Source organism: Callithrix jacchus, chromosome 5 (assembly GCF_049354715.1).
Source record: "Callithrix jacchus isolate 240 chromosome 5, calJac240_pri, whole genome shotgun sequence".
Taxonomy (NCBI): Eukaryota; Metazoa; Chordata; class Mammalia; order Primates; family Cebidae; genus Callithrix; species Callithrix jacchus.
In genome coordinates this window covers 8,370,881-8,389,224 of record NC_133506.1, presented here as the reverse complement: position 1 = coordinate 8,389,224, position 18,344 = coordinate 8,370,881, and the positions used below count along the sequence as shown (strand labels likewise).

Here is an 18,344-nt window from a genome sequence, read left to right as displayed (position 1 = left end):
GCCTGCTGTGGCATCTCCTCTACCGGCCTCTGCTCTGAGCTCCCACTCCTGCCCCCTCAACACTCTCTTCACTCAGCAGCCAGAGGGATTGTCTCAAAAACGGACTCTGATTGTGTCACTCCTCTGCCGAAACTCCCAGCGAGTAAGTGCCATTGGAAAACAGAACAAACCCCAGCTCCTTTCAATGACCCTCAGTCCTCTAGGGTCTGCCCCTCCACTTTCTCCTCCTCACCTCCTGCCTTCCCCTCATTTACTCCTCTGCAGCAACACCTGCCTCTTGGCTGTGCCTTCATCACACCAGGCACCTCTTGCACCCCAGGGCCTTTGCGCTTGCCATTCCCATTTCCTGGAATCCTCTTCCTGCAAGTCTGTTCCCAGTTGTCAACTTCATGGTGAAGCTTCTCCTGGACAACCTGCTCAAAAGGTGATAACCTTCTTTGTTTAATTTTCTTACTGATTTTTTTCTTATTTGTCTGTCTCCATACATAGAATGCATATTCCATAGATGCCAGAATTTTTGCTAGTTTTGCTCGTTGCTGTGTCTCCAGTGCCTAGAACAGTGCCTGGCACACAGTAGGCCCTCATAAGGATTTGTGGAATGAATGAAAGACAGGTTTGGTGCCTAGCACCAAAGAAGATCTGAAAGTGAATTAATTAATTAAAGGAAGGAAGAGACGGAAGACAGCTGGGATTATTGGCTCAGAAGTCACCCAAGAGAGCACTGGAGTCCCAAGATCCCAAGAACCCCCTTCCCAGCCCCTGTGAATGCTGCCTACCAGGGAGCAGGTACCCTCCACACCCTGAGGCCTGCCCATCCTGGATGTAAACCCCCAAGGCTAAGAAGATAATAATCACACAATCCAACTCCCCCACCACCCCAGGGCACAGGAGCCCAGAGGGAAAGATGTCCTCTTGAATTCCTCATGTTCTCCTCCTCCAGTGTTTCTGGGAAAATGCAAGGTGTGGTTTGGAAAGACCCTTCTGTCCCATCACTGCAGCTGGGCTGTGAGCCCAGACCTCAGCTTCTGGGCTTCAGTCTCTGGACACCTGGAAGGAGATGCCTCCATATAGAGAGAGGGCTATGGGCTGCTGGAACACAGTGGGACCCCACTGGGGCCTGTGGTTGGGGCAGGGGAGCCAAATGGGAGGAGGTGGGGCATCTTAAACCCATCAGAGCTGGGAAACGGGGATGGGGAAGTGACGGAGCCCCCGTGACTGGAGACATCCGAATGCTGTGGCTGGCGAAGGCCTTCAGAAGACGGGCCAAACGTGCCCGTCTTTCTCTTCACCCTTGTTCTTTACCATCTTCCTCCTCTGCCTCCCACCCCACTTCTTTAAAGCTGCGGTGCAGGGCTGCACCAGAGCGTGGGCTCTGATAGTCTCCTGTGCTACAAGTCCCAGCTCCCCACTTTGCGAGTCCTCTGCCAAGTGGCTTCACCTCCTTTGCCTCAGTTTAACCCTCTTTATAAAGAGCACAGTAACTGCGCCTACTTCCAAGGGTTAATTAGTGACTAAAATGAGGAAATGCATGTGCCAGCTGACAGCATGCCTGTCACATAATGAGCACTCAACAAATGCTGGCTATTCTTTTTCAGCATAATCTGCCATGGAGACCAATCTAAGACACGAGGGAAAGAATGCCAGCTCTGCTGAAAGTTGGGGTCTTCCCATATTTTGTGGTGGCCACTGAGGCACCTCTCAGAAGCTAACCCTAAAATCACCCCAAAATTGATCTAAAGTTTTCACTGTGCAGTTGGGAAAACTGAAGCCCAAAGGGAGGAAGCTAATTCTCAGCCTTTCCTGATATAACAATTTTTCTTGCAGGCTTCCTGTGTGCCAGGCCCTGTGCTAGGCATCGGGGGTGGGGGGGACTGGAGAAAAAGCCCTAATCTGCCTGCCCTTGGGGCTTACCCTCTAGCTCCAGGACAGGAACAGATAACTGAATGTTGACCACGCAGAGTAGATGCCAGGAGGAAAATCAGAGGCCAGAGAACGAATTAGCTGGAAAGGGGGATTGGTGGGGTTACATTGTTAGAGCTGAGACCTCCAAGAACGAAAAGGTGCCATGTGAAGCAGGGAGGGGGCAAGTGGATGTTACCAGCACTGTTGTTTGTAACAGCAAAAAAAAACAAAAATGACCCAAATGTTCATCAACATGGACTTCAGATACTTTATTGTGATATTAATATATTCATATAAGGGAAGACTGCCCAGCAGTGCCAATGAATGTCAGCTGCCTGCCTTAATGCAGATGCATCTCCAAAGCATGCTGTGGAAGGAAAAGAGCATGTGAGGTCGGTTACACAGAAGCCATAAAATATGTATGCACTTCTATACATTTTTAAGAATGATGCTTGAACCCAGGAGGCAGAGGTTGCAGTGAGTCAAGATCGTGCCATTGCACTCCAGCCTGAACAACAAGAACAAAACTCTATCTCAAAAAAAAATTGTTTTAAAAAGAATAAAACATAGTCCTATGTATTGAGTAAGGATTTATTGTATGCTGTAAAAGGCAAAACATTCATGGAAATAATAACCATCAGGATTGTGACTTCTAAGAGGGTGGATGGGGCTGGTGGGAAGGGATGCCAGGGGCCCTCTGTATTAGCAATTGATCCTGCATTAGAAATCATCCCAAAACATAATGTTTTAAAGCAAGAATAGTCATTCGTTACATCTTGCAGTTTTTGAGGATCAAAAATTTGAGAGTGGTTTAGCTGGGTTGTTCTGGTCCTCAGGAAGTGACATTCAGCTGTCAGCTGGGGCAGCAGTCATCTGAAGGCCTATCAGGCTGGGGAGTTGGAGGGTGGGCTGGAGAATTTGCTGCCAAGCCAAAGGGGATTCATCTGTGTGGCTAGCAAATTGGTACTGGTTGTCGGTCTGGGACTGGGAAGAGGGGAGAGGACCTCAGCTCCTCTCCATGTGGGCCCAGCCATGCGTCCTGGGTTCTATCACAACATGGTGGCTGGATTCCAAAAGTGAGCATGGGGAGACAGACAGACAGATGGGCAATCAAGCAGAAGTTGTGTCCCTTTCGTGACCCATCCTCATTCACCACATTCTCTTCATTAGACATGAGTTGCTAAGCTCAACCCGTACTCAAAAGTGAGGAGAGCCAGGTGCAGTGGCTTACGCCTGTAATCCCAGCACTTTGGGAGGCCAAGGCAGACGGAGATCATGAGGTCAAGAGATTGAGACCATCCTGGCCAACATGGCGAAACCTCGTCTCTACTAAAAATACAAAAAAAAAAAATTAGCTGGGCGCGGTGGCGCCAGAAGTTGCAATGAGCCAAGATCACACCACTGTACTCTAGCCTGGGTGACAGATTGAGGATCCTTCTAAAAAAAAAAAAAAGTCAGGAGAATGTAACTCTACTTTTTGAAGGGAGGAGTGTCTAAGAATTTGTGGGCATGTTGAAAACCATTCACCCTCAATTCTATTTGAAAAGTTTTATTCCTTAAACTGAGAAGTGAGTACATGGGGTTTTATTCTGTTATTCTCTGTACTTGTTTGTATATTAAGTAACGGGGAGATGAGCCATGGGGAAGAATGTTTCAGGCAGAATGAAGGAGAGCAGTGATGGTGAGTGGCAATGAAGGTGAGGACAGCAGCCAACCAGGGAGGAGCAGTGGGCAGTGCCCAACCATCTTGTAGGCTGAGACTGTATCATAGTCACAGTCAGAACCCCGGGCATCTTGGAGGCAACAGAGGCTCTCTGCCCCCTCTGAGCCCCAGCACCTGGTGTGATCCTGGCCTAGAGGAGGTGGTCCCAGTGTTAATAGCAATTCCTTCTCCGAACACAGCTCCTGGGTGCCTGCTCTTCTGAAGTACCATCCACTCCTCTCCCCTGACATTTGGCTCTTTTTCCCAGAAGCATCTTTCCACAGATATACTACTTGTCTATAAACATATCCACAAACACATACACTGTTATCTCCCCCCAAATGGAAGCCTATTCTACATCCTCTTCAATACCTTTTTTATAGCCTTTCTGACATACTCTGGGACTCTTTCATGTTAGTACATAGCAAGCTCCCCCATTCTTTTTTATGGCTTTATAGTACTCCATCATGTGGATGTACTACAAGTCATTTAACCGACCCCCTGTTTACACACTTTTATTTCATTTGCCTTTGTTATTACTTTTTAGACTTTAAACGTATAGAGTTGAGTTTAATAAAACCTCAGTGCATGGCAGATTATCATCACTGGCCCCTGTGTGTCCTCCTTTGTTTTGTTCCTCTCTCTCTCTAGTTATTCCTTTTTTATCCCATTTCCCCTTCATATCTTCTGCACCTCCACAGATCTTGACAGGTTCTATGTGCATCTTCGGTGTAGAAGTCTTCACGTACAACACAGCGGACTTGTTTATGTGGCTTCACTTGTGACTGCTGACTGCTGACTAGAGTTCTCTGCACCTACCATGTGTTCCTCTCTACCACCCCAGTAATAGGCCCCTGGGTGGCCTCTAACTCCCTGTGGCCACAACAGTATGGCCATGTCCTCTGTGGGCTTATATGAGAATTTTGTCTGGTCATATAGCTAAGAGTATAGTTGGTGGGTCATAGGGTGTGTCTATTCTGGTTATCTTTTGCGCTACAGTAAACTACCCTCAAATTAGAGGCTTAAAGCAACCACTTTTTTTTGTTGATTACTTTGTGAGTGAGGAATTTAGGAAGGGCTCAGCTGGGCGGCTCCTCTCCGAACCGTGTGGTATAAACTGAAACAGCCACAGCTGGAGGTTCCCTTTCAAGAGAGCGTCTTCACTCATGTCTGTGGCGGGGGAGGGGGCTTTGATGTTTGATGTTCCTGGCCCCCCTCTCCATCACATGGTGTCTCATCCTAGAGGACTTCTTTGCATTGTTAGCAGGACTTCCTCACAGAATGGCCGTCTTGGGGTGGTTGGAGTTCTTTCATGGCAGCTGGCTTCTCCTCAAGTAATTGTTCCAAGAAAGAGGAAGTAGAAACTGCCAGTCTTTCAAAGCCCAGGCCTGGAAATTGACACATCATCACTTCCACCATAGTTGTTTGTGAAAGCAGTCACGGGCCGGCCCAGATTCAGAGAGCAGATACACAGACCTACATCTAAATGGGAGGAATGTCAAATAATTGGTGGCCATCATTTATGCACCCAGTGTACAGATTGAACCGGACAGACTGCTCTCCAGATGACAGCTCCAGTCCATACACTTTCAGTGCTATCTCCACATCTTTACCCACATTGGCTCTGTCCAGCCTGTTCAGCTCCACCTTCACACTGCAGTAAACATTCTTGTAGATGGTTCATTTCACACACACACAAGTACAAATATAAGACAAAGTCCCAGAAGCAGATATGCTAAATCGAAGACAAGCACCTTTGCAGCCTTGACAGATATTGCCAGCTCTTTGATAAACCCTGTGTTCCACCTCCTCACAACAGATCCAGAATCCGACCACTTCTCACCATCTCTGTTGCTACCACCACGGCCCAATTGTGGGCTCCCAGCTTCTGCCCTGGCCCCACTGTCCATTCTCCACTGTGCAGCCAGAAGGATTGCCTCAAATCCCAGGTCAGACTCTGCCCCTCCTCTGCTTGGAAGCCTATGATGGTCTCCCACATTACTTAGAGTAAGACACCCTTACGAAGATTCTGAAGCCCCACCTGTGTGACCCTGTGACCTCTCTCACCTCTTTCCTTCTGCCCATCCCTTCACTGCCCCACCCTGGGCTCCACACATGCTCTCCAGGTCTTCACCCTTAAGGTTCCCTCTACCTGAAATGCTCTCTTTTCTTTCTCCAGTGCATGCTCTACCAAGCTGTATATTCATTCATTATGTGTCTCCTACCCAGAAAATAAGCACCCAGGCAGAGGGACTTGACTGGACTTATTTGCTGCAATCCTTAGCACCGAAACAGCACCTGGCGTTTGGTAGGAGCTCTTACATTTATCTTACATATTTGTGGAACTCAATCATCTTCCACAGAGACTGTAGCAATTTGCTATTGACTTGAATTGACCCAAACACATGGTTCATGTCTTTTAAGTTCATGCTTTCCCCTGCTCAAGAAACTTCAAGGACTTCCTATTACCTTGCTTGGTGCATCTCAAACTGGAACCCAAGATCTATTAATACTAGTAGCAAGGGTTTCTCCATTTCTTATGCAAAGAAGTCCATGGATGTTTCAATGTTACATTTTTATCTTATCCATTTTTTATAAATAATTAGCGTGGACTCCTGTTTAACTAAAAAATCACTTAAAGATAGAGGAGATACCCCACAAACAATGAGTTCACTGTTTGGGGGCTTCTAATGGTGTAATGAAACTTGTCATACCTCAGGGCCAGTAAAAAATACAGCTGATAGTTTGAACCAAATTCTTTCTCCTGGCTGAGCCTCAGTTTACTCATCGGTAGAATGAAAATAACACTATCTCATACAGTGTGTTGAGCACTTTTTAACTCACTCAATCCTCAGTGCAACTGGAAGTGGTGGGTACTATTATTCTCCTTTTTCAGATTAGGAAACTGAGGCATAGAGTAAGTAACATGTCTCAGTTTCCTCATCTGGGGAATGGTGGGGCCTAGATTTGAATTCCTACACACAAATAGTCCTCCTCCCACCCCACCCCCAACAAGGCTGGCTTCAAGGCTAGATATCTATTCTTTTTTTTTCTTTTTTTAGAGACAAAGTCTCACCCTGTTGCCCAAGCTGAAATGGAATGGTGCAATCATAGCTCACTGCAGTCTTGAATTTCTGGACTCAAGCAATCCTCCCACCTTAGCCTCCTGAGTAGCTGAGACTACAGGTGCAGGCCACCACACTCAGCTAATTTTTAAAACATTATTTTGTAGAGATGGTCTCATCATCTTGCCCAGGCTGGTCTCGAACTCCTGGCTCAAGCCATCTTCCTGCCTTACCTCCCAAAGTGCTGGGATTACAGACGTGAACCACCGTGCCTGGCTGGATACTGACTTTTGTGGCACATTTTAGGGAAGTGGTATGCTCACAGGTACAGCCTTCCTGGGGGTAGGGGAAGGAGATGGCCTGTGTATGGGAGATAATCTCTGACCAGATTGAAATATACACAAAAGGCACAGGGTTGAAGTTGTGCTGTGCCACGTGCCCGGTCTCCTCTGGGGTATGAACTGAGACTCTTGGGCTCCCAAATGGCTTCTCAATAACATCTGACTCTTTATCATTATTGGAGTAGTTATCACTAACAACAGCTAACTTCTATTGCATGTTCACTGGGTACTAAGACTTTTCTCTGCATTTTTGAATCCCTCAGTAGCCCTAGGAAGTTAGTGATTCACATTAACCCCATTTTACAGATGAAGACAGATCTCAGCGGCAGAGTTGGGATTTGCTCGCTGCCCTGTGCCTCCAACACACTAATAGGTCCTTGAAGCATCTCTTTTCTCAGAGGACTTTCACGCATTATCTCACTCGATTTCACAGCCACTCCTTGAAGTCAATGCTCCTGTCATTCCTATTTTGCTAACAAGAAAATCAAGGTGCAGTGCTCCCCTCAAGGCCATACGCAGCTCTTTCCAACAGATCTGTCTGCCTTGCCTCCCCCGTCGAATCCAGGATGTCACACAGCTGGAAGGGACCCGATTTATAGCTCAGGAAGGAGCACGTCTGGGCCTCTGGGGCACTTAGCAGGATTTTCAAGCCGTTGCCCAGAGATCCTGTTTACTGGCAGGGCCGGAGACACACAAGACCCGGAAGGAGGGAGGCCCCACGTTTGTGTCTTCAAAGGCTTGCCCTGCCCTCTCCCATCCTCAGGACTCCCCAGCAGGGCAGCAAGTTGTCACTTCTATGAAATGTCCTCCAGCCCTGGCCACACTGGTTCAACCCAGCCACTCCACTCCTGCCCTTTCCTCACCTCCTCTGCTTCCCCACATACATAGCCTTAGGGAAGGCAATCAACCGCTTCTGGGCTCCTACAGCTCATTCATTCATTCAGCGAACCATTGTTGAGTGTTAGGTACTGTTATAGGCACTGCGGGTGTGGTGGCTCACACCTGTAATCCCAGCATTTGGGAGGCCGAGGCAGGTGATCACTTGAGGTTGGGAGTTAGAGACCAGTCTGACCAACATAGAGAAACCCCATCTCTACTAAAAATACAAAATTAGCCAGGCATGGTGATGCATGACTATAATCCCAGCTACTTGAGAGGCTGAGGCAGAAGAATCATTTGAACCCAAGAGGCAGAGGTTGCAGTGAGCTGAGATTGTGCCACTGCACTCCAGCATGGGTAATAAAAGCAAAACTCCATCTCAGAAAAAAAAAGAAAGAATAATGAAGATTCCTGCCCTGTGGTATTGACATTCCAGGGTGGAGGGGGCGGGCGGGGGACACAATAAGTGCATAATGTGTTAGGTAGTTCTAAGACGCTTGCCAAGATGAAAAACAGAGTAAGCCAAGGGGTTCAGGAGTAGGGAGAGAGGGCCTCACTGAGAAGGTGACTTCTGAGCAGGGACTTGAACAAGATGAGGGACTGAACCAAGCAACACGTGGAGAAACAGTGTTCAGGGCAGTGGAGCAAAGGCCCTGAGGCAGGGCGTGTCTGGTGTTCGAGGAGTATCAAGGAGGCAGTGTGGCTGGAGAGGGGATAGGGGGTGAGAGGACAGAGAGGCCATGGCTGGAGATGGGTCCCATCACGTAGGGCCCGAGGGCCATGGTAAGAATCTGGCTTTTCCTCTGAGTGAGCTGGGGGCCAACAGAAGGTTTTGAGCAAAGGAGGGACATGGTCTGTTTGAAGCATTCATGGGACATCTCTGGCTGCTGTGTCAATAGCACACCACAGAGGGAAGAGAAGAGGCAGAGAGCTCTGCGGCTGCAGCACCTTCTGGCTGGCCAGAGAGAAAGGTGATATGCCCAGGATGGTCGCACCATTCCAGTTACTATCTCTGTGTAACAAACTACCCCAAAGCTCAGTGCTTTAGCAGCCATCATTTTATTATGCATCAAAATTCGGGCCCAGCGTGGTGGGGATGGCTTGTTTTTGTTCCACGGTGTCTTGGTCCTAAGCTAGGAGGACTTGAAGGCTGGATATAAAACAGCTAAGAGCTGGAATCATCTGGAGACCCTGGACTGGGGTGACTTGAAGACTAGGAGTGCCTACCCCTCTGTGTGGCCTGGGCTTCCTCAGAGCATGGTGGTCCCAGAGTATTTGGACATCTTCCACGGCAACTCAGGGCTCCAGAACCGGGGTGCCAGGGTACATCCTCAGAGGTCACAGAGTCACTTCCGATATATTCTATTGGTTAAAGCTGTCATGAGCCCACCCAGACTCAAGAGGAGAAAACACAAACTTTTTTTTTTTTTTTTTTTTGAGACAGGATCTCACTCTGTCACCCAGGCTGGAGTACAATGGTACAATCATAGCTCACAGCAGCCTCGACCTCCCCAGGTTCAGGTGATCCTCCCACCGCAGACTCCCAAATGGCTGAGACCACAGGCATGTACCACCATATCTGACTAATTCTTTTACTTTTTGTAGAGACAGGGTTTTGCCATGTTGCCCAGGCTGGCCTCAGCTTCCTGCAGTCAAGTAATCCTCCTACCTCAGCCTCTCAAAGTGCTGGGATTATAGGAATGAGCTACCAATGGCCCTCACTTCTTTTTTTGTTTGTTTGTTTCTGTTTTTGTTTTTGAGACAGAGTTTCACTCTTGTTACACAGGCGCGATCTCAGCCCACCATGACCTCCGCCTCCCAGATTCAAGCAATTCTCCTGCCTCAGCCTCCCAAGTAGCTGGGATTACAGGCATGAGCCACCACACCCAGCTAATTTTGTATTTTTAGTAGAGATGGGGTTTCTCCATGTTGGTCAGGCTGGTCTCAAAGTACTGACCTCAGGTGATGCGCCCGCCTCAGTCTCCCAAAGTGCTGGGATTACAGGCGTGAGCCACCACGCCTGGCCAACCCCGCTTCTTAATGCAACCATATTCTAAAACCACCACAAGCACTTAGAATCTTCAAGGAAAATTTAAAGTTTTTTTGTTGGCTGATGCAGGAGGCACAGGGAGGAATCAGAACTGACTCTCCTCATCTGGGGCTCGCAGCCCAGTGACAGAAACAGATAGCTACTTCCCAGAGGCATGAGCAGACAGAGAGGAACCCCAACCCAGCTTAGTTAGTCAGGGCAGGCTTCCTGAGGGAGGTGATGCATGAGCCAAATCTCCAAAAATGAGGTCATCAAGCCGAGAGACAAAGGAGAGGTCATCCCAGGGCAAAGAGAATTAGAAAGGCATGTTGGGAGACAGGAGCGCGAATGCTTGAGAGGTGGATTCTGGCAACAGTTGTCTAGGTTCGAATCCTGTCCCAGCCCTTCAAGGACAAAATTGTTCAGGCCACCTTGCCTCTCTGAGCCTTGCTTTATTTACCTTTAAAATAGGGGTTATAATAATGGCACTGCCTTCAGGGGAGGACATGCCTACAAGGTACCAACTAGAGAGAACGAGCTTCAGACTGTCAGCTCTGCTTAGGAAGGTACACATGGTGGTCACCTAGCTCCAGCCCCCTGGTTGCAGTGATGAGGAAATGGGCAGAGACTTGCCCAAAGTCACACAGCATAGAAGGTGGAACCTGCATCACACTTCAGTGTGACCTGTCACAGCCTGACTCTCCCTGTCCCCTTTCATTCCTCACCACACAAGTTCACTTTGGAAAAGGGGGAAGGGGGTGTCACTTGTTCCTTGGATTTTACCCCATCCTGCCTCGCCTGGTCCCTCCCTTTACCCAGGAATCCTGTGAGGCCTCCAGAGAGGATCACCAAAGATGGGGACAGATTCTGCTCTGATAAGGATCCGCACTATGCCCCTCCCAGCCTGCGGCATTCTCCATGTCCCTGTTCAGCAGGAATTCCTCAGTCCAGCATGGAGTTCCGGTGGATTTTATGGGCCAGCCACAAGCAGACAAATGGAGAAGAAAAACATCCCTCCAGAGCCCTGCTCAGCTCTCAAAATCTGATTTCCGCTCAGCCGGAAGGAGGCTGGGCTGCTTTAACCCTCTGTGGGAGGAGACCACGGGGTCTGATTCAGGATCCTCTTTGCTCCATTCCACTATCTTCCCACCACACAGGCTCAGTTCCTTCCCCAGCAGCTCCTATGCCGGCTCCCACTTTGCCACTGGGCTCAGCTTCCCCCAGCCCCGCTTGGTAGAATCACCTCAAAGGTCCCAGATCCCAGTTTATGATCACCATCAAAGTAGCCACTACTGTGAGCCTACTGCGTGCCAGGCACCTTGCCACGCGCCTTAGCAACGTGGGCTCAGGGCGAGTCTGGAGAGCACGGTGGGAGAGCACAGCACAGGGGCTGAGAGCAGAAATGGCTTCAGAGCCAGCTCTGCCTGTCCTAAGTGGTAAGACCTTGAGCACAGCCCCTTACCCTTGCGGAGCCTGAGCTTCTTCATCTGTATCATGGGCTTGGTAATAGGATCCATCTGCTAGGATCATTGTGACTATTAAATTATCAGATGTGTAAAGTGTGCAGCAGATAGCCCCATACAATGCAGTTGTTGCTATGATCCCTTCTCTCCACAAACCCCACAGGGTGTTCCTCATCAGCCACATTTTACAAAGGAGAAAAGCGAGGCCTTGGGACACCCCTTGACTTGCTCCACGCCTCACTTTCTCTGGTTATGAATCACGACTGCAAGCCCTGAGCTTACTAAATAATGCAGTCCATCCTTATTATTCACTGATTCTGGAGTCATGGATTCATCTACTCACTAAATTTGTAACCTCAATATTAACACTCGCTGGAGCTCTCATGGTCATTGATGGATATGCGAGGAGCGATGAAAAATTTGAGTCACCTGATGCATATTTCCAGGTGAAGTCAAAGTCACACGCTGCCTTCTTGTTTCAGCTCTCACTCCGTAAACAAGTGTCCTTTTCACCATCTATTTAGTGCCACATTTTACAAACGTTTGTGTCTTCTGCTGGTGATTGTACTGTTGACAATGGCCCCGAGCGTGGAGCTGAAGTGCTGTCTAATGTTCCTAAGCACCAGAGGCTTAGATGTGCCTTACAGAGAAGATCATGTCGGTTAGATAAGCTTCATTCAGGCATGAGTTACAGGGCTATTGGCCTTGAGTGCAGTGTAAATGAATCAACAATATTTATTAAACAGAGTGCCTTTCAATAGAAACATGCATAAAACAAGCTTATGTATTGATCAGCCGATGAGAATGTTGGCAACAGAATGGTTCCCAAGAACCTGACCCTGTAATTCCTCTCGGAGCAGTGGCTCAGTATTTGCTAATTCAGTGTGTGCAGTGACTTTCTAGATATAATTACAGCAAATAATGAAAATCAACTGTACTTTCAGGTTTTTTGGTGCTTTTAGTTGTGAAGATAATATTTGGGAGGCATTTTAGTGAACTACAGTTACAATTAGCATTGCTGTGTGACAAATTACCCAAGTTGGTGTCTTAAAACAAGCATTTCCTTATGCTCATGGATTCTGTAGTTCAGGATTCAGAATGGGCAGAGCAGTGAAGACTTGTCACTGCCCATAATGTCTCAGGCTTCAATGGTGAAGACTCAATAACTGGGGCTGGAATTGTATGAAAGCCTCTTCGCTCATGTATCTGTTTTTGGAGCTAGGAGGATTAAAAGACTAGAATAACCAATCAAAAGCACGTGGCCTCTCCATGTGGCCTGGGCTTCCTCATAGCATGGTGGCCTCAGGTCATTCAAATTTGTTCTTGGCAACTCTGAGCTCCAAACTCCTTGGGTTTTCAAAGCAGACTTAAATGGTGGTTTTATTTAGCATTATCTTGATCTTCTACACTATTTTGGTAACGCTGTCACACCTGGCACTAGTGTCAGTGTCAACCTGAGTCAGATGGTTACCTGAGCAGGTTAAGTTATTTAACACTTCCTTCAACTTAATAGTCTTTAAACATCAGCTCATCGTTGCCTTAAAGGGATGGACTTGAAGGAGGGCAGCCATGGCAGCACCAGCCTCCTCTCTATTATTGAAAATTCCACTGTGGCCCCAAACTTGCATCCTCTACTCACCAAAATCAGTGCTCTGCTACCAAGTAGGCCCACTCTCCCTGGAGCAGAGTTTTGTGAGCAGATGAGCTTAAACTACCCTGGGGGAGGGTCTTCCCTTGTTATCCTCACCACATGCAACTTACCAAAGAATTCCTGTCCACTCACTAGCTATGTGACCTTAAGCAAATTACTTAACCTCTCTGTTCTTTAGTCTACTCACCTGTAGAATGGGAATATTAATAGTTCTTACCTCATGAGTCTACTGTGAGGATTAAATTAGTGCCTAGAAGAATGCCTTGGCATATTGTTACTCCTTGATAATATTATTATTTTCATTTATGTTGCATTTTCTCTGAAAGAATTACCACAAAATACATTTTTCTCCACCTGTTATGTTTTCAATGATATTTTTATGTCCCTTAGAAGGCGAGGGTCTGGCATATGTTTGTATGTTCCCCCTCTTAACCTATCTCTGCCTGGTAACCAACACCCACCTGCTCACTTCCACTTCACTCCTATCAAACACACTCTAGAAAGAATGGATACCCACTCACACCAAGGTGGACATCAGTGGTAACAGCCTGGAGAAATGTCTGCTAAACTGTATTCTCTATTAGGGGTCTGGTGTCGGGACAGGAAGTGAGTCTATGATCAAGTAAGCCTAAAATAAGCTCAAAAAACATACATTGAGGCCAGGCACAGTGGCTCACGTCTGTAAGCTCAGTACTTTGGGAGGCTTGAGTCCGGGAGTTAGAGATCAGCTTAGGCAACATAGTTGCCTCCAAAAAACAAAAATTAAATCTCTACCAAAAAAAAAAAAAAAATTACAAATCAAATTAACTGGGTGTGTCACATGCCTGTAGTCCTAGCTACTTGGGAGGCTGAGGTGGGAGGATTGCTTGAGCCTGGGGAGGTCAAGGCTGCAGTGAACCATGATTGCATCACTATACTCCAGCCTGGGCAACAGAGTAAGATCTTGTCTCAAAAAAATAAAAAGAAAAGAAAATGCAGATTGAAATGAAGCCCAGTGAGTTTATTTGTTGCAAGATTTCTCAGTCTTTAACACGTTAATGTGTTGCAGCTTTCTAGAAGAGGGATATAAAATGCAGCTTTTCTGACTTTTTTTTTCTTTTCTTTTCTTTTTTTTTTTTTGAGACAGAGTTTCGCTCTTGTTACCCAGGCTGGAGTGCAATAGTGCGATCTCGGCTCACCGCAACCTCCGCCTCCTGGGTTCAGGCAATTCTCCTGCCTCAGCCTCCTGAGTAGCTGGGATTACAGGCACGCGCCACCATGCCAAGCTAATTTTTTGTATTTTTAGTAGAGACAGGGTTTCACCATGTTGACCAGGATGGTCTCGATCTCTTGACCTCGTGATCCACCCACCTCGGCCTCCCAAAGTGCTGGGATTACAGGTGTGAGCCACCGCACCCGGCCTGACTTTTTTTTTTTAATCATGGAACTCTGAGCATCTGCAAGAACAAGTGTTCCTAGGAATTCACCCTTAAAAATAATGGCTTGGAGGGACCCTGGAGGAACTGAGTTCTAGCATGGAATCAAGGGCATCAGCCCCATGCTAGAGGAGCCAGATGGGGTCAATGGAGCATTCTCATTAACTGAACTTAAAGCAAAGCCAAACAAAACCTAGCATCTCTATGTAAGGACAGTTTACACACTTATTTAACACACTCATTCATCAGATATTTCTGGATGTTTATTATGTGCTGTGTACTGATCTGGGTCTTGATCTTGCCCTCTAATAATTTCTATGGGATGAGGCAAGTGGGAAAAAATGCTCTTGGGCCAAATTCTGCTTCCATCACTTGCTGGTTGTGGGATCTTAAGAAAACCCCTTGTGGCTAGGCATGGTGGCTCATGCCTGTAATCCCAGCACTTTGGGAGGTCGAGGTGGGTGGATCACTTGAGGTCAGAAGTTCAAGACCAGCCTGACCAAAGTGGTGAAACCCTGTCTCTACTAAAAATATAAAATCAGTCAGGTGTGGTGGCACATGCCTGTAATCCCAGCCACTTAGGAAGCTGAGGCAGGAGAATCACTTGAATTGGGAGGTGGAGTTTGCAGTGAGCTGAGATCGTGCCATTGCACTCCAGCCTGGGCAACAAAAGTGAAACTTTACTCAAAGAAAAAAAAAAAAAACCTTGTAAGGAAAGCAGCTAACACACAGCACATACCACGTGCCAGGACTGTTGTAAACACTTCATACATCGACTCGTGTAATCCTTATAACAACCTTATGAGTCCTGCTCTATGGTGAGCCCTGTTTACAGAAGAGGAAACTGAGGCCCAGAAAAGTTTAGTAAATTTCCCAACATCACACATCTGGTAAGTGGCAGAACTGAGATCTGAACCCAGACAGTCAGGCTCCCAAATCTGCAAACTTAGCCATGTGACATTATTATCTCCAGAGATAACCCCTATGGCACATAACATCTATGGTGAGTTGTTCCCAATAGCAGTTCTTCTCTTCGTCCTCACTAACAGAACCCAGTGTTCAGCTGCATGCACAGACACCTGCAAAAGATGATATTCTCAGCCTCCTTTTCAGTTAGGTATGGTCAAATGACAAGATCTGGCCAACCGGATGTGAACAGAAGTGAGCTTGGTGTTCTCACGGGTTTTAACCTTTAGCGTGCTCTTCCTTCTGCCTCTTTCTCCTTTTTAGCAGTTGGAATGCAGACAGAATGGCTCCCGTGGCCATTTGGATCCATAAGAGAACTAGAAAGTGGAAGCCATGTATCGTGCGGTAAAAAGAATAGACAGAGCCTGGGTCCCTGGCACCATCTCTTTTAGTTATCTAACATTGCATAACAAAACATCCTAAACTTAGGGGTTTACAACGTTGATAACTTTTTTGTTTTTAGAGACAAGGTCTTGCTCTGTCACCTGGGCTGGAGTGCAGTGGTATGATCACGGCTCACTGCAGCCTCAAACTCCCGGCCTCAAGCGACCCTCCTGCCTCAGCCTCCTGAGTAGCTGGGACCACAGGCATGCACCACAGAACCCAGTAAATTTCTTTTCTTTTTTTTTCCTTCAGAGACAAGGTCTCACTATGTTGCCCAGGCTAATCTCATATTCCTGGCCTCAAAGGATGCTCTGACCTCAGCCTCTCAAAGTGCTGGGATTACCGGTGTAAGCCACTGTGCCCAGCCAAAATAATCATTTGTTATCTTTTTTCTTTGTCTTTCTGTATTATCTTTCTTATTTTTCATAGGTCCTACACGTCAGGAATTCAGGATCCACATCCAAGGAGGCTCACTGACTTGGCTGGCAAACTGGTGATGGCTGCAGGCTGAGGACCTCAGTTCCTCTCCACAGGACAGCTTGAGTGTCCTCATGGCATGGTGGCTGCTGTCCCCAGAGTCAATGACTCAAGAGAACAAGACAGGAGCTCAATGCCTTTATGAGCTAGATTCAGACATCATGTACTGTCACTTCTGCCATATTCTTTTGGTCACACAACTCAAATCTGAATCAACGGGATAGGGGTCACACGCTGATGAATACCAGGCGGCAAGGGTCATTGTTGGCAGTCTTGTAGGCTGGTGACCACACCATGGAATGCCAGAGCGGCACTACTTCTAAAGGCCTTGAATATGTGAGAGAAATACAATTTACCTTGTTTAAGTGAAGTTAAGGTTGTGAATATACACCTGTGAATTCTTGACACAAAGTAAGCCCTCAATAAATGCCAACTCTCATTAGTCTTTTTCTCTAAGCAGGCTGAGGCATAGGACTTTGTCTTACGTTCCCCTGTCTACACACAAACATGCACACATATACTGCCACCTTCTAGACTGAGGGTACAAGGTAGGTGTGGGGGGCTGTGTATTAGCCTTTTCATTCATTCATTCAACAAGTATTTATACACACACACATGTATATATATGTGTGTGTGTGTGTGTATATAGATAGATAGATAGATAGATGATAGATAGATATTTCATTGTTGTTGTTGCTGTTGTTGATGTTGAGATGGAGTCTTGCTTTGTTGCCCAGGCTGGAGTGCAGTGGCACATTCTCAGCTCACTGCAACCTCCGCCTCCTGGGTTCAAGTGTTTCTTCTGACTCAGCCTCCTGTGTAACTGGGACTACAGGCGTGTGCCACCACGCCCAGCTATGGTTTGTATTTTCCCTAGAGACGGGGTCTCCCCATGTTGGCCAGGCTGATCTCGAACTCCTGACCTCAGGTGATCTGCCCTCTCAAAGTGCAACAAGGATTCATTACTGCCCACACCATGAGGGAGACAAGCACAACAAAGATGGAAAACAACCCATTTCTCCATCATTGGGAAGTCAGATAATTCCAAGTGCCAGGGTCCATGTGGGGAAAGTGGTCCCTCATGCCCTGCTACTGGGCATGTAGAGTGCGGCAGCCATCATAGAGTGTAGCAACTGTGTGCATTCTCTCCACACCAGGAATCATGCCCCCGAGTGTACATCCCAGAGAAATAAGCAGGAGTCCGTGGGAATCACACACTGCAAGTCCACTGCAGCTTTGCTTGGAGAGGTAGGAAGTGGAAGTAGCCAGTGTCCATCACTAAAGGGGTGGGAAAAGGAGACATGGTGACGCACACATGCTAAGCAGCAATGAGAAGCAAGGGACTTGAGTTGGACTCAGCACACAGAGCAGTGTCAAAGAAACAAAGCAGCTTATGACACAGATGGATTGAAACCACTGTTTATGTAATTAACAACTCACACTACCAATCAGCACCATGCACATTTTATAAAGACACATACACATCTGAAGACAGGCATCAAAGATATTAGAGTGGGTGCCCTGTGCCAGGAGGGAAATTAAAGAGAATCAGGGATGAAGGGAGAGCAGTCAAAACATGGAATGATGAACACAAGACTTTGCAGCACGGCTGGGAGGAGTGGCAAAGAAGCCGCCACTATCTGCTACTCAGAACACGGCAGAGGGCTGGGGATGTCTGGTCAGGCCCAAAGGGACAGCATTCCAGGCAGGAAGGACAGCTGGAGCCTCTGAGAAACAAATACTTTTGTGGGAGTGAAGGGTGCCCACGGTCAGGGAGGCAGGGGCCAGCCTCTGCCCTCTCAGCCTATAATACCTGTCTCCTCTTACCTGGCAGACTCCTACTTAGCCCTCACAGGCCTCTAGGCTGCTCCAGAGGCCATGTGGTTGGGGAAGGAGCAATGGCTTTGGAGTCAGACTAACCTGAGCTCTCCCACATTGGCCCACTGCGTGACCTCAGGCAAGTCACTTTCCCCTCTCTGAACCTCCATTTCTTCATCTGTAAAATGGGAATAATGGCAACACCTACCTCAGAAGGTTGTGTTGGGAAGTGAGATGAGTAAAATACACAAA

The 18,344-nt window shown here is 47.4% G+C and overlaps 1 long non-coding RNA gene across 1 annotated transcript; it reads left to right on the top strand.

Annotated features, from left to right (window-relative positions):
• On the top strand, window positions 1-16,713 carry LOC144582441 (uncharacterized). Its single transcript, XR_013535068.1, has 3 exons — window positions 1-142; window positions 265-424; window positions 16,227-16,713. It is a non-coding gene; the product is annotated as an uncharacterized LOC144582441 (long non-coding RNA).
• The last annotated feature ends 1,631 nt before the right edge of the window (window positions 16,714-18,344 follow it).